This window comes from Oncorhynchus mykiss, chromosome 16 (assembly GCF_013265735.2).
Source record: "Oncorhynchus mykiss isolate Arlee chromosome 16, USDA_OmykA_1.1, whole genome shotgun sequence".
Lineage (NCBI taxonomy): Eukaryota > Metazoa > Chordata > Actinopteri > Salmoniformes > Salmonidae > Oncorhynchus > Oncorhynchus mykiss.
The window spans coordinates 20480108-20496409 of record NC_048580.1 but is presented as its reverse complement, the minus strand read 5'-3'; positions in this window follow the sequence as shown (position 1 = coordinate 20496409).

The window sequence follows — 16302 nt, the reverse complement described above, 5'->3', positions numbered from 1 at the left end:
CTGACAGAAGTTGTCAGATCGGTTGTACCTACGAGTCCCAAGACGCTTTTGGGGGTCGTAGAGCAAAATGGAGAACACCATCGTTTGCAAAATTGGCAAATGCAGTGGATTGAGATGCATCCAATGCAAAAAAATGATATCTCTTGCTTAAACTGACAGATATTTATGGAGATGTTTTTATTATGCTAATTTGATTTCCTTGAAGGTTAATGTCAAGTGACTTTTATCTCCCTCACAAACTTTAAACATCTGCTATCTGAGCAGCTAACCGATCGCTGCAGCTGTACATAGTCCATCGGTAAATAGCCCACCCAATTCACCTACCTCATCCCCATACTGTTTTTATTTATTTACTTTTCTGCTCTTTTGCACACCAGTATCTCTACCTGCACATGACCATCTGATCATTTATCACTCCAGTGTTAATCTGCTAAATTGTAATTATTCGCCTACCTCCTCATGCCTTTTGCACACAATGTATATAGACTTGATTTTTTTTCTACTGTGTCATTGACTTGTTTATTTTTTACTCCATGTGTAACTCTGTGTTGTTATCTGTTCACACTGCTATGCTTTATCTTGGCCAGGTCGCAGTTGTAAATGAGAACTTGTTCTCAACTAGCCTACCTGGTTAAATAAAATGTTTTAAAAAAGCTTGAGGTCTGTTTCCTCTTTCAAGAAGACTCTACAGGACATCTGATTCCCACTTTCACAATGCATTTTAAAGATGTTGTTCTTCTCAGAAATGTACAGGAAGCGAAAAGCTATTCACAGTCAATTTTTGTCACCACATTGAAAACACCTCAGCCTCTGGTTGACCATCAGACAAAATATATTGCCTGTCTGTGATGCACAACAATATCAAGTGTTCCACTTTTAGTAAAATGACTACCACTCTTTGGTGTTGCAAAGCTCATGGAAGCAATCATGAACTATAATTGGTTTGCCTCCCAGGCCCATGTTGCCCAGGGTTAAAAACATAAATTGTAGATTAATAATAATACATTGTATTGTATTACAGCCCCTAAACTTATTCCACATATCCCTTGTCCAAAATGTGTTTAATCTATTGTTAGTAATATATATATATATTTTTTAAATGTTTAAAAATAAATATTATTAAAAATAAATGTTGAGATCTGTCTGCTGACCGCCTGCAAGTACCTTGGACTTCACTTTGAGAACCCCTGGGTTAGACAGACAAATGTCTATTACATCCTGTTGACATCAACAAATGTTGGCGGAGGCAAGTCCCCAGTAATACTGACCTTTTGCTCCAGCATTTGACCAGATTTTTCAAATGGCCATTACTATCTCTTAATAAACGGAATAGATTTGAATTATTCCTTTAACTCAATTTTAATTTGGTCTCTTTCGCTCTCTACATGATTAGTCATCAGTTCACAGAAAATAGGATGTGTCAGAACAGCCAAGCTTGCTGCACATTTCTGTTTCTGTGATGACGGCTAGGCTTGGCTTTGTGGTCGTGTGCTTAGTGTGAAACTTGCTCCACAGGGGAAGTACAGCTTCAAAATAATACCGCATGTCATGTTGCAACCCAATGAAGTAACTTCCCACTAAGAGAAAGAGACACGCTCAATAGACAGAAGAAATTACTGCACAACAAGAAATGTTTTAACCAGCAATGTATTGAACTATATTACCCAAATCCTCACTATCCTAAATAACTATCAGTACAGTAATTTCCCACTATTGATGTTAGTATCTCTGGCTAAACCAGAGAAAACATCACATCACTTGAGCAGTACAGGGCTACAACTGAACCCCAATGTATACTGAGCAGGGCTGAGTATGTCTCTACGATACAACACAAGTCGGTTTGGTGCAGTCCAATTGTATAAATAAACAGAGGTTTTGACAAATACCTCATGGCCTAAACTTTGTTTTAATGGGGAAATCTGCAGTTCATCAAATAACTTCAAGTTACTTGCATAACCCCGATTCTCTGATAATATGAGTGTGTAATCTCACATATGGGACATGGACCTTCGGGGAGGGGACCACAGGAAGCTCCTATCACACGTCTTTCGTAGGCAGACAGAAAGTGTATTGAACCACGTCAACAAGATAATAGTGTCCTGTAAAAAAGGATGAATTATGAGGCTGGAAATTAGGTGTCTGGTAGGTGGACAGCTTAGCTCAGAATTTTCTTTTGGTATCAAAATGATAATTTCATACTGTTAGGTTCTACTTTTTCAGAGTAAATAACTCACGGACACTAGAGAAGTTGAATCAAGTTTAATTCCCAAAGGGTCGACACAGCTGTATTCAGACAAAAGCATGTTTCCACCATCACAAATATATATACTCCACTTTAGGCACTCCTCTTTCTCTCCAATCCTTACATCTTAAGGTTCGACAAGAAGAGGGTAATAGGATAATAAACCATCATTTCTCCCTTCAGGGGATCTGACCTGACCGGCTGACCTCAACCACCCCTGTCCATCTGCTTCCCTTATAGCAATCTGGTGACTTCCACCTGTCCACCCAACACATTCCAAAGCCATCTGTCTTTCTACAGAGAACCATGAACTTCTGACATAAAACCCAGTCTCTTTCACTCCTTTATATACTATGCTTCTGATCTATCATGTCTTCAGTATCTCAATGTTCAAAGTTTACCCCGAATCCAACAATACAAAAAGCAATCAGTCACATATACAGTTGAAGTCGGAAGTTTACATACACCTTAGGCAAATATATTTAAACTCAGTTTTTCACAATTCCTGACATTTAATCCTAGTAACAATTCCCTGTCCTAGGTCAGTTAGGATCACCACTTTATTTTAAGAATGTAAATGTCAGAATAATAGTAGAGAGAATGGTTTATTTCAGCTCTTATTTATTTCATCACATTCCCAGTGGGTCAGAAGTTTACATACACTCAATTAGTATTTGGTAGCATTGCCTTTAAATTGTTTAACTTGGGTCAAATGTTTCGGGTAGCCTTCCACAAGCTTCCCACAATAAGTTAATGTGAATTTTGGCCCATTCCTCCTGACAGAGCTGATGTAACTGAGTCAGGTTTGTAGGCCCCCTTGCTTGCACATGTTTTTTTCAGTTCTGCCCACAAATTTTCTATAGGATTGAGGTCAGGGCTTTGTGATGGCCACTCCAATACCTTGACTTTGTTGTCCTTAAGCCATTTTGCCACAACTTTGGAAGTATGCTTGGGGTCATTGTCCATTTGGAAGACCCATTTGTGACCAAGCTTTATCTTCCTGACTGATGTCTTGAGATGTTGCCTCAATATATCCACATAATTTTCCTTCCTCATGAAGCCATCTATTTTGTGAAGTGCACCAGTCCCTCCTGCAGCAAAGCACCCCCACAACACAATGCTGCCACCCCCGTGCTTCACGGTTGGGATGGTGTTCTTCGGCTTGAAGCCTCCCCCTTTTTCCTCCAAACATAACGATGGTCATTATGGCCAAACAGTTCTATTTTTGTTTCATCAGACCAGAGGACATTTCTCCAAAAAGTATGAGCTTTGTCCCCATGTGCAGTTGAAAACTGTAGTCTGGCTTTTTATGGCGGTTTTGGAGCAGTGGCTTCTTCCTTGCTGAGTGGCCTTTCCTGTTATGTCGATATAGGACTCATCTTACTGTGGATATAGATACTTTTGTACCTGTTTCCTCCAGGATCTTCAAAAGGTCCTTTGCTGTTGTTCTGGGATTGATTTGCACTTTTCGCACCAAAGTACGTTCATCTCTAGGAGACAGAACACGTCTCCTTCCTGAGCGGTATTACGGCTGCGTGGTCCCATGGTGTTTATACTAGCGTAATATTGTTTGTACAGATGAAAGTGGTACCTTCAGGCATTTGGAAATTGCTCCCAAGGATGAACCAGACTTGTAGAGGTCTACAATTATTTTTCTGGGGTGTTGGCTGATTTATTTAGATTTTCCCATGATGTCAAGCAAAGAGGCACTGAAGGTAGGCCTTGAAATACATCCACAGGTACACCTCCAATTGACTCACATAATGTCAATTAGCCTATCAGAAGCTTCTAAAGCCATGACATTTTCTGGAATTTTCCAAGGCACAGTCAACTTAGTGTATGTAAACTTCTGACCCAATAGAATTGTGATACAGTGAATTATAAGTGAAATAATCTGTCTGTACATTTTTTGGGGAAAAATTACTTGTGTTATGCACAAAGTAGATGTCCTAACCGACTTGCCAAAACTATAGTTTGTTAACAAGAAAATTGTGGAGTGGATAAAAAACTAGTTTTAATGACGCCAACCTAAGTGTATGTATACTTCCGACTTCAACTGTACATCATCAATCACAAACACGTGGAAATACAGTGCATTAGGAAAGTATTCAGACCCCTTGACTTTTTCCAAAGTTGTTTATGTTACAGCCTTATTATAAAATGTATTAAATATATTCTTCCCTCATCAATCTACACACAATACCCCTTAATGACAAAGGAAAAAATGTTTTTTAGAAATAAAAAAATGACAAATAAAAAGAAAATCTGAAATACTACATTTACATATACAGTGGGGCAAACAAGTATTTAGTCAGCCACCAATTGTGCAAGTTCTCCCATTTAAAAAGATGAGAGAGGCCTGTAATTTTCATCACAGGTACACTTCAACTATGACAGAGAAAATGAGAAGAAAAAAAATCCAGAAAATCACATTGTAGAATTTTTAATGAATGTATTTGCAAATTAAGGTGGAAAATAAGTATTTGGTCAATAACAAAAGTTTATCTCAATACTTTGTTATATACCCTTTGTTGGCAATGACAGAGGTCAAACGTTTTCTGTAAGTCTTCACAAGGTTTTCACACACTGTTGCTGGTGTTTTGGCCCATTCCTCCATGCAGATCTCCTCTAGAGCCGTGATGTTTTGGGGCTGTTGCTGGACAACACGGACTTTCAACTCCCTCCAAAGATTTTCTATGGGGTTGAGATCTGGAGACTGGCTAGGCCACTCCAGGACCTTGAAATGCTTCTTACGAAGCCACTCCTTTGTTGCCCGGGCGGTGTGTTTGGGATCATTGTCATGCTGAAAGACCCAGCCACGTTTCATCTTCAATGCCCTTGCTGATGGTAGGTTTTGTTACTTTGGTCCCAGCTCTCTGCAGGTCATTCACTAGGTCCCCCCGTGTGGTTCTGGGATTTTTGCTCACCGTTCTTGTTATCATTTTGACCCCACGGGGTGAGATCTTGCGTGGAGCCCCAGATCGAGGGACATTATCAGTGGTCTTGTATGTCTTCCATTTCCTAATAATTGCTCCCACAGTTGATTTCTTCAAACCAAGCTGCTTACCTATTGCAGATTCAGTCTTCCCAGCCTGATGCAGATCTACAATTTTGTTTCTGGTATCCTTTGACAGCTCTTTGGTCTTGGCCATAGTGGAGTTTGGAGTATGACTGTTTGAGGTTGTGGACAGGTGTCTTTTATACTGATAACAAGTTCAAACAGGTGCCATTAATACAGGTGACGAGTGGAGGACAGAGGAGCCTCTTAAAGAAGAAGTTACAGGTCTGTGAGAGCCAGAAATCTTGTTTGTTTGTAGGTGACCAAATACTTATTTTCCACCATAATTTGCAAATAAATTCATTAAAAATCCTACAATGTGATTTTCTGGATTTTTTTTCTCTCATTTTGTCTGTCATAGTTGAAGTGTACCTATGATGAAAATTACAGGCCTCTCATATTTTTAAGTGGGAGAACTTGCACAATTGGTGGCTGACTAAATACTTTTTTGCCCCACTGTATATTACTTGAGGCTTGGGCCGATTCCGGTGTGAGTTATCTGGCCCAAATGTATTAATTTAATGGGGAAATCTGTAGTTCATCAAATAACTTCAAGTTACTTGCATAACCCCGATTCTCTGATAATATGAGTGTGTAATCTCACATATGGGACATGGACCTTCGGGGAGGGGACCACAGGAAGCTCCTATCACACGTCTTTCGTAGGCAGACAGAAAGTGTATTGAACCACGTCAACAAGATAATAGTGTCCTGTAAAAAAGGATGAATTATGAGGCTGGAAATTAGGTGTCTGCTTCCCCTATAGCAATCTGGTGACTTCCACCTGTCCACCCAACACATTCCAAAGCCATCTGTCTTTCTACAGAGAACCATGAACTTCTGACATAAAACCCAGTCTCTTTCACTCCTTTATATACTATGCTTCTGATCTATCATGTCTTCAGTATCTCAATGTTCAAAGTTTACCCCGAATACAACAATACAAAAAGCATTCAGTCACATATACAGTTGAAGTCGGAAGTTTACATACACCTTAGGCAAATACATTTCAACTCAGTTTTTCACAATTCCTGACATTTAATCCTAGTAACAATTCCCTGTCCTAGGTCAGTTAGCATCACCACTTTATTTTAAGAATGTGAAATGTCAGAATAATAGTAGAGAGAATGGTTTATTTCAGCTTTTATTTATTTCATCACATTCCCAGTGGGTCAGAAGTTTACATACACTCAATTAGTATTTGGTAGCATTGCCTTTAAATTGTTTAACTTGGGTCAAATGTTTCGGGTAGCCTTCCACAAGCTTCCCACAATAAGTTAATGTGAATTTTGGCCCATTCCTCCTGACAGAGCTGATGTAACTGAGTCAGGTTTGTAGGCCCCCTTGCTTGCACATGTTTTTTTCAGTTCTGCCCACAAATTTTCTATAGGATTGAGGTCAGGGCTTTGTGATGGCCACTCCAATACCTTGACTTTGTTGTCCTTAAGCCATTTTGCCACAACTTTGGAAGTATGCTTGGGGTCATTGTCCATTTGGAAGACCCATTTGTGACCAAGCTTTATCTTCCTGACTGATGTCTTGAGATGTTGCCTCAATATATCCACATAATTTTCCTTCCTCATGAAGCCATCTATTTTGTGAAGTGCACCAGTCCCTCCTGCAGCAAAGCACCCCCACAACACAATGCTGCCACCCCCGTGCTTCACGGTTGGGATGGTGTTCTTCGGCTTGCAAGCCTCCCCCTTTTTCCTCCAAACATAACGATGGTCATTATGGCCAAACAGTTCTATTTTTGTTTCATCAGACCAGAGGACATTTCTCCAAAAAGTATGAGCTTTGTCCCCATGTGCAGTTGAAAACTGTAGTCTGGCTTTTTATGGCGGTTTTGGAGCAGTGGCTTCTTCCTTGCTGAGTGGCCTTTCCTGTTATGTCGATATAGGACTCATCTTACTGTGGATATAGATACTTTTGTACCTGTTTCCTCCAGGATCTTCAAAAGGTCCTTTGCTGTTGTTCTGGGATTGATTTGCACTTTTCGCACCAAAGTACGTTCATCTCTAGGAGACAGAACACGTCTCCTTCCTGAGCGGTATGACGGCTGCGTGGTCCCATGGTGTTTATACTAGCGTAATATTGTTTGTACAGATGAAAGTGGTACCTTCAGGCATTTGGAAATTGCTCCCAAGGATGAACCAGACTTGTGGAGGTCTACAATTATTTTTCTGGGGTGTTGGCTGATTTATTTAGATTTTCCCATGATGTCAAGCAAAGAGGCACTGAAGGTAGGCCTTGAAATACATCCACAGGTACACCTCCAATTGACTCAAATAATGTCAATTAGCCTATCAGAAGCTTCTAAAGCCATGACATTTTCTGGAATTTTCCAAGGCACAGTCAACTTAGTGTATGTAAACTTCTGACCCAATAGAATTGTGATACAGTGAATTATAAGTGAAATAATCTGTCTGTACATTTTTTGGGGAAAAATTACTTGTGTTATGCACAAAGTAGATGTCCTAACCGACTTGCCAAAACTATAGTTTGTTAACAAGAAAATTGTGGAGTGGATAAAAAACTAGTTTTAATGACGCCAACCTAAGTGTATGTATACTTCCGACTTCAACTGTACATCATCAATCACAAACACGTGGAAATACAGTGCATTAGGAAAGTATTCAGACCCCTTGACTTTTTCCAAAGTTGTTTATGTTACAGCCTTATTATAAAATGTATTAAATATATTCTTCCCTCATCAATCTACACACAATACCCCTTAATGACAAAGGAAAAAAACATTTTTAGAAATAAAAAAATGACAAATAAAAATAAAATCTGAAATACTACATTTACATATACAGTGGGGCAAACAAGTATTTAGTCAGCCACCAATTGTGCAAGTTCTCCCATTTAAAAAGATGAGAGAGGCCTGTAATTTTCATCACAGGTACACTTCAACTATGACAGAGAAAATGAGAAGAAAAAAAATCCAGAAAATCACATTGTAGAATTTTTAATGAATGTATTTGCAAATTAAGGTGGAAAATAAGTATTTGGTCAATAACAAAAGTTTATCTCAATACTTTGTTATATACCCTTTGTTGGCAATGACAGAGGTCAAACGTTTTCTGTAAGTCTTCACAAGGTTTTCACACACTGTTGCTGGTGTTTTGGCCCATTCCTCCATGCAGATCTCCTCTAGAGCCGTGATGTTTTGGGGCTGTTGCTGGACAACACGGACTTTCAACTCCCTCCAAAGATTTTCTATGGGGTTGAGATCTGGAGACTGGCTAGGCCACTCCAGGACCTTGAAATGCTTCTTACGAAGCCACTCCTTTGTTGCCCGGGCGGTGTGTTTGGGATCATTGTCATGCTGAAAGACCCAGCCACGTTTCATCTTCAATGCCCTTGCTGATGGTAGGTTTTGTTACTTTGGTCCCAGCTCTCTGCAGGTCATTCACTAGGTCCCCCCGTGTGGTTCTGGGATTTTTGCTCACCGTTCTTGTTATCATTTTGACCCCACGGGGTGAGATCTTGCGTGGAGCCCCAGATCGAGGGACATTATCAGTGGTCTTGTATGTCTTCCATTTCCTAATAATTGCTCCCACAGTTGATTTCTTCAAACCAAGCTGCTTACCTATTGCAGATTCAGTCTTCCCAGCCTGATGCAGATCTACAATTTTGTTTCTGGTATCCTTTGACAGCTCTTTGGTCTTGGCCATAGTGGAGTTTGGAGTATGACTGTTTGAGGTTGTGGACAGGTGTCTTTTATACTGATAACAAGTTCAAACAGGTGCCATTAATACAGGTGACGAGTGGAGGACAGAGGAGCCTCTTAAAGAAGAAGTTACAGGTCTGTGAGAGCCAGAAATCTTGTTTGTTTGTAGGTGACCAAATACTTATTTTCCACCATAATTTGCAAATAAATTCATTAAAAATCCTACAATGTGATTTTCTGGATTTTTTTTCTCTCATTTTGTCTGTCATAGTTGAAGTGTACCTATGATGAAAATTACAGGCCTCTCATATTTTTAAGTGGGAGAACTTGCACAATTGGTGGCTGACTAAATACTTTTTTGCCCCACTGTATATTACTTGAGGCTTGGGCCGATTCCGGTGTGAGTTATCTGGCCCAAATGTATTAATTTAATGGGGAAATCTGTAGTTCATCAAATAACTTCAAGTTACTTGCATAACCCCGATTCTCTGATAATATGAGTGTGTAATCTCACATATGGGACATGGACCTTCGGGGAGGGGACCACAGGAAGCTCCTATCACACGTCTTTCGTAGGCAGACAGAAAGTGTATTGAACCACGTCAACAAGATAATAGTGTCCTGTAAAAAAGGATGAATTATGAGGCTGGAAATTAGGTGTCTGCTTCCCCTATAGCAATCTGGTGACTTCCACCTGTCCACCCAACACATTCCAAAGCCATCTGTCTTTCTACAGAGAACCATGAACTTCTGACATAAAACCCAGTCTCTTTCACTCCTTTATATACTATGCTTCTGATCTATCATGTCTTCAGTATCTCAATGTTCAAAGTTTACCCCGAATACAACAATACAAAAAGCATTCAGTCACATATACAGTTGAAGTCGGAAGTTTACATACACCTTAGGCAAATACATTTCAACTCAGTTTTTCACAATTCCTGACATTTAATCCTAGTAACAATTCCCTGTCCTAGGTCAGTTAGCATCACCACTTTATTTTAAGAATGTGAAATGTCAGAATAATAGTAGAGAGAATGGTTTATTTCAGCTTTTATTTATTTCATCACATTCCCAGTGGGTCAGAAGTTTACATACACTCAATTAGTATTTGGTAGCATTGCCTTTAAATTGTTTAACTTGGGTCAAATGTTTCGGGTAGCCTTCCACAAGCTTCCCACAATAAGTTAATGTGAATTTTGGCCCATTCCTCCTGACAGAGCTGATGTAACTGAGTCAGGTTTGTAGGCCCCCTTGCTTGCACATGTTTTTTTCAGTTCTGCCCACAAATTTTCTATAGGATTGAGGTCAGGGCTTTGTGATGGCCACTCCAATACCTTGACTTTGTTGTCCTTAAGCCATTTTGCCACAACTTTGGAAGTATGCTTGGGGTCATTGTCCATTTGGAAGACCCATTTGTGACCAAGCTTTATCTTCCTGACTGATGTCTTGAGATGTTGCCTCAATATATCCACATAATTTTCCTTCCTCATGAAGCCATCTATTTTGTGAAGTGCACCAGTCCCTCCTGCAGCAAAGCACCCCCACAACACAATGCTGCCACCCCCGTGCTTCACGGTTGGGATGGTGTTCTTCGGCTTGCAAGCCTCCCCCTTTTTCCTCCAAACATAACGATGGTCATTATGGCCAAACAGTTCTATTTTTGTTTCATCAGACCAGAGGACATTTCTCCAAAAAGTATGAGCTTTGTCCCCATGTGCAGTTGAAAACTGTAGTCTGGCTTTTTATGGCGGTTTTGGAGCAGTGGCTTCTTCCTTGCTGAGTGGCCTTTCCTGTTATGTCGATATAGGACTCATCTTACTGTGGATATAGATACTTTTGTACCTGTTTCCTCCAGGATCTTCAAAAGGTCCTTTGCTGTTGTTCTGGGATTGATTTGCACTTTTCGCACCAAAGTACGTTCATCTCTAGGAGACAGAACACGTCTCCTTCCTGAGCGGTATGACGGCTGCGTGGTCCCATGGTGTTTATACTAGCGTAATATTGTTTGTACAGATGAAAGTGGTACCTTCAGGCATTTGGAAATTGCTCCCAAGGATGAACCAGACTTGTGGAGGTCTACAATTATTTTTCTGGGGTGTTGGCTGATTTATTTAGATTTTCCCATGATGTCAAGCAAAGAGGCACTGAAGGTAGGCCTTGAAATACATCCACAGGTACACCTCCAATTGACTCAAATAATGTCAATTAGCCTATCAGAAGCTTCTAAAGCCATGACATTTTCTGGAATTTTCCAAGGCACAGTCAACTTAGTGTATGTAAACTTCTGACCCAATAGAATTGTGATACAGTGAATTATAAGTGAAATAATCTGTCTGTACATTTTTTGGGGAAAAATTACTTGTGTTATGCACAAAGTAGATGTCCTAACCGACTTGCCAAAACTATAGTTTGTTAACAAGAAAATTGTGGAGTGGATAAAAAACTAGTTTTAATGACGCCAACCTAAGTGTATGTATACTTCCGACTTCAACTGTACATCATCAATCACAAACACGTGGAAATACAGTGCATTAGGAAAGTATTCAGACCCCTTGACTTTTTCCAAAGTTGTTTATGTTACAGCCTTATTATAAAATGTATTAAATATATTCTTCCCTCATCAATCTACACACAATACCCCTTAATGACAAAGGAAAAAAACATTTTTAGAAATAAAAAAATGACAAATAAAAATAAAATCTGAAATACTACATTTACATATACAGTGGGGCAAACAAGTATTTAGTCAGCCACCAATTGTGCAAGTTCTCCCATTTAAAAAGATGAGAGAGGCCTGTAATTTTCATCACAGGTACACTTCAACTATGACAGAGAAAATGAGAAGAAAAAAAATCCAGAAAATCACATTGTAGAATTTTTAATGAATGTATTTGCAAATTAAGGTGGAAAATAAGTATTTGGTCAATAACAAAAGTTTATCTCAATACTTTGTTATATACCCTTTGTTGGCAATGACAGAGGTCAAACGTTTTCTGTAAGTCTTCACAAGGTTTTCACACACTGTTGCTGGTGTTTTGGCCCATTCCTCCATGCAGATCTCCTCTAGAGCCGTGATGTTTTGGGGCTGTTGCTGGACAACACGGACTTTCAACTCCCTCCAAAGATTTTCTATGGGGTTGAGATCTGGAGACTGGCTAGGCCACTCCAGGACCTTGAAATGCTTCTTACGAAGCCACTCCTTTGTTGCCCGGGCGGTGTGTTTGGGATCATTGTCATGCTGAAAGACCCAGCCACGTTTCATCTTCAATGCCCTTGCTGATGGTAGGTTTTGTTACTTTGGTCCCAGCTCTCTGCAGGTCATTCACTAGGTCCCCCCGTGTGGTTCTGGGATTTTTGCTCACCGTTCTTGTTATCATTTTGACCCCACGGGGTGAGATCTTGCGTGGAGCCCCAGATCGAGGGACATTATCAGTGGTCTTGTATGTCTTCCATTTCCTAATAATTGCTCCCACAGTTGATTTCTTCAAACCAAGCTGCTTACCTATTGCAGATTCAGTCTTCCCAGCCTGATGCAGATCTACAATTTTGTTTCTGGTATCCTTTGACAGCTCTTTGGTCTTGGCCATAGTGGAGTTTGGAGTATGACTGTTTGAGGTTGTGGACAGGTGTCTTTTATACTGATAACAAGTTCAAACAGGTGCCATTAATACAGGTGACGAGTGGAGGACAGAGGAGCCTCTTAAAGAAGAAGTTACAGGTCTGTGAGAGCCAGAAATCTTGTTTGTTTGTAGGTGACCAAATACTTATTTTCCACCATAATTTGCAAATAAATTCATTAAAAATCCTACAATGTGATTTTCTGGATTTTTTTTCTCTCATTTTGTCTGTCATAGTTGAAGTGTACCTATGATGAAAATTACAGGCCTCTCATATTTTTAAGTGGGAGAACTTGCACAATTGGTGGCTGACTAAATACTTTTTTGCCCCACTGTATATTACTTGAGGCTTGGGCCGATTCCGGTGTGAGTTATCTGGCCCAAATGTATTAATTTAATGGGGAAATCTGTAGTTCATCAAATAACTTCAAGTTACTTGCATAACCCCGATTCTCTGATAATATGAGTGTGTAATCTCACATATGGGACATGGACCTTCGGGGAGGGGACCACAGGAAGCTCCTATCACACGTCTTTCGTAGGCAGACAGAAAGTGTATTGAACCACGTCAACAAGATAATAGTGTCCTGTAAAAAAGGATGAATTATGAGGCTGGAAATTAGGTGTCTGCTTCCCCTATAGCAATCTGGTGACTTCCACCTGTCCACCCAACACATTCCAAAGCCATCTGTCTTTCTACAGAGAACCATGAACTTCTGACATAAAACCCAGTCTCTTTCACTCCTTTATATACTATGCTTCTGATCTATCATGTCTTCAGTATCTCAATGTTCAAAGTTTACCCCGAATACAACAATACAAAAAGCATTCAGTCACATATACAGTTGAAGTCGGAAGTTTACATACACCTTAGGCAAATACATTTCAACTCAGTTTTTCACAATTCCTGACATTTAATCCTAGTAACAATTCCCTGTCCTAGGTCAGTTAGCATCACCACTTTATTTTAAGAATGTGAAATGTCAGAATAATAGTAGAGAGAATGGTTTATTTCAGCTTTTATTTATTTCATCACATTCCCAGTGGGTCAGAAGTTTACATACACTCAATTAGTATTTGGTAGCATTGCCTTTAAATTGTTTAACTTGGGTCAAATGTTTCGGGTAGCCTTCCACAAGCTTCCCACAATAAGTTAATGTGAATTTTGGCCCATTCCTCCTGACAGAGCTGATGTAACTGAGTCAGGTTTGTAGGCCCCCTTGCTTGCACATGTTTTTTTCAGTTCTGCCCACAAATGTTCTATAGGATTGAGGTCAGGGCTTTGTGATGGCCACTCCAATACCTTGACTTTGTTGTCCTTAAGCCATTTTGCCACAACTTTGGAAGTATGCTTGGGGTCATTGTCCATTTGGAAGACCCATTTGTGACCAAGCTTTATCTTCCTGACTGATGTCTTGAGATGTTGCCTCAATATATCCACATAATTTTCCTTCCTCATGAAGCCATCTATTTTGTGAAGTGCACCAGTCCCTCCTGCAGCAAAGCACCCCCACAACACAATGCTGCCACCCCCGTGCTTCACGGTTGGGATGGTGTTCTTCGGCTTGCAAGCCTCCCCCTTTTTCCTCCAAACATAACGATGGTCATTATGGCCAAACAGTTCTATTTTTGTTTCATCAGACCAGAGGACATTTCTCCAAAAAGTATGAGCTTTGTCCCCATGTGCAGTTGAAAACTGTAGTCTGGCTTTTTATGGCGGTTTTGGAGCAGTGGCTTCTTCCTTGCTGAGTGGCCTTTCCTGTTATGTCGATATAGGACTCATCTTACTGTGGATATAGATACTTTTGTACCTGTTTCCTCCAGGATCTTCAAAAGGTCCTTTGCTGTTGTTCTGGGATTGATTTGCACTTTTCGCACCAAAGTACGTTCATCTCTAGGAGACAGAACACGTCTCCTTCCTGAGCGGTATGACGGCTGCGTGGTCCCATGGTGTTTATACTAGCGTAATATTGTTTGTACAGATGAAAGTGGTACCTTCAGGCATTTGGAAATTGCTCCCAAGGATGAACCAGACTTGTGGAGGTCTACAATTATTTTTCTGGGGTGTTGGCTGATTTATTTAGATTTTCCCATGATGTCAAGCAAAGAGGCACTGAAGGTAGGCCTTGAAATACATCCACAGGTACACCTCCAATTGACTCAAATAATGTCAATTAGCCTATCAGAAGCTTCTAAAGCCATGACATTTTCTGGAATTTTCCAAGGCACAGTCAACTTAGTGTATGTAAACTTCTGACCCAATAGAATTGTGATACAGTGAATTATAAGTGAAATAATCTGTCTGTACATTTTTTGGGGAAAAATTACTTGTGTTATGCACAAAGTAGATGTCCTAACCGACTTGCCAAAACTATAGTTTGTTAACAAGAAAATTGTGGAGTGGATAAAAAACTAGTTTTAATGACGCCAACCTAAGTGTATGTATACTTCCGACTTCAACTGTACATCATCAATCACAAACACGTGGAAATACAGTGCATTAGGAAAGTATTCAGACCCCTTGACTTTTTCCAAAGTTGTTTATGTTACAGCCTTATTATAAAATGTATTAAATATATTCTTCCCTCATCAAACTACACACAATACCCCTTAATGACAAAGGAAAAAATGTTTTTTAGAAATAAAAAAATGACAAATAAAAATAAAATCTGAAATACTACATTTACATATACAGTGGGGCAAACAAGTATTTAGTCAGCCACCAATTGTGCAAGTTCTCCCATTTAAAAAGATGAGAGAGGCCTGTAATTTTCATCACAGGTACACTTCAACTATGACAGAGAAAATGAGAAGAAAAAAAATCCAGAAAATCACATTGTAGAATTTTTAATGAATGTATTTGCAAATTAAGGTGGAAAATAAGTATTTGGTCAATAACAAAAGTTTATCTCAATACTTTGTTATATACCCTTTGTTGGCAATGACAGAGGTCAAACGTTTTCTGTAAGTCTTCACAAGGTTTTCACACACTGTTGCTGGTGTTTTGGCCCATTCCTCCATGCAGATCTCCTCTAGAGCCGTGATGTTTTGGGGCTGTTGCTGGACAACACGGACTTTCAACTCCCTCCAAAGATTTTCTATGGGGTTGAGATCTGGAGACTGGCTAGGCCACTCCAGGACCTTGAAATGCTTCTTACGAAGCCACTCCTTTGTTGCCCGGGCGGTGTGTTTGGGATCATTGTCATGCTGAAAGACCCAGCCACGTTTCATCTTCAATGCCCTTGCTGATGGTAGGCTTTGTTACTTTGGTCCCAGCTCTCTGCAGGTCATTCACTAGGTCCCCCCGTGTGGTTCTGGGATTTTTGCTCACCGTTCTTGTTATCATTTTGACCCCACGGGGTGAGATCTTGCGTGGAGCCCCAGATCGAGGGACATTATCAGTGGTCTTGTATGTCTTCCATTTCCTAATAATTGCTCCCACAGTTGATTTCTTCAAACCAAGCTGCTTACCTATTGCAGATTCAGTCTTCCCAGCCTGATGCAGATCTACAATTTTGTTTCTGGTATCCTTTGACAGCTCTTTGGTCTTGGCCATAGTGGAGTTTGGAGTATGACTGTTTGAGGTTGTGGACAGGTGTCTTTTATACTGATAACAAGTTCAAACAGGTGCCATTAATACAGGTGACGAGTGGAGGACAGAGGAGCCTCTTAAAGAAGAAGTTACAGGTCTGTGAGAGCCAGAAAT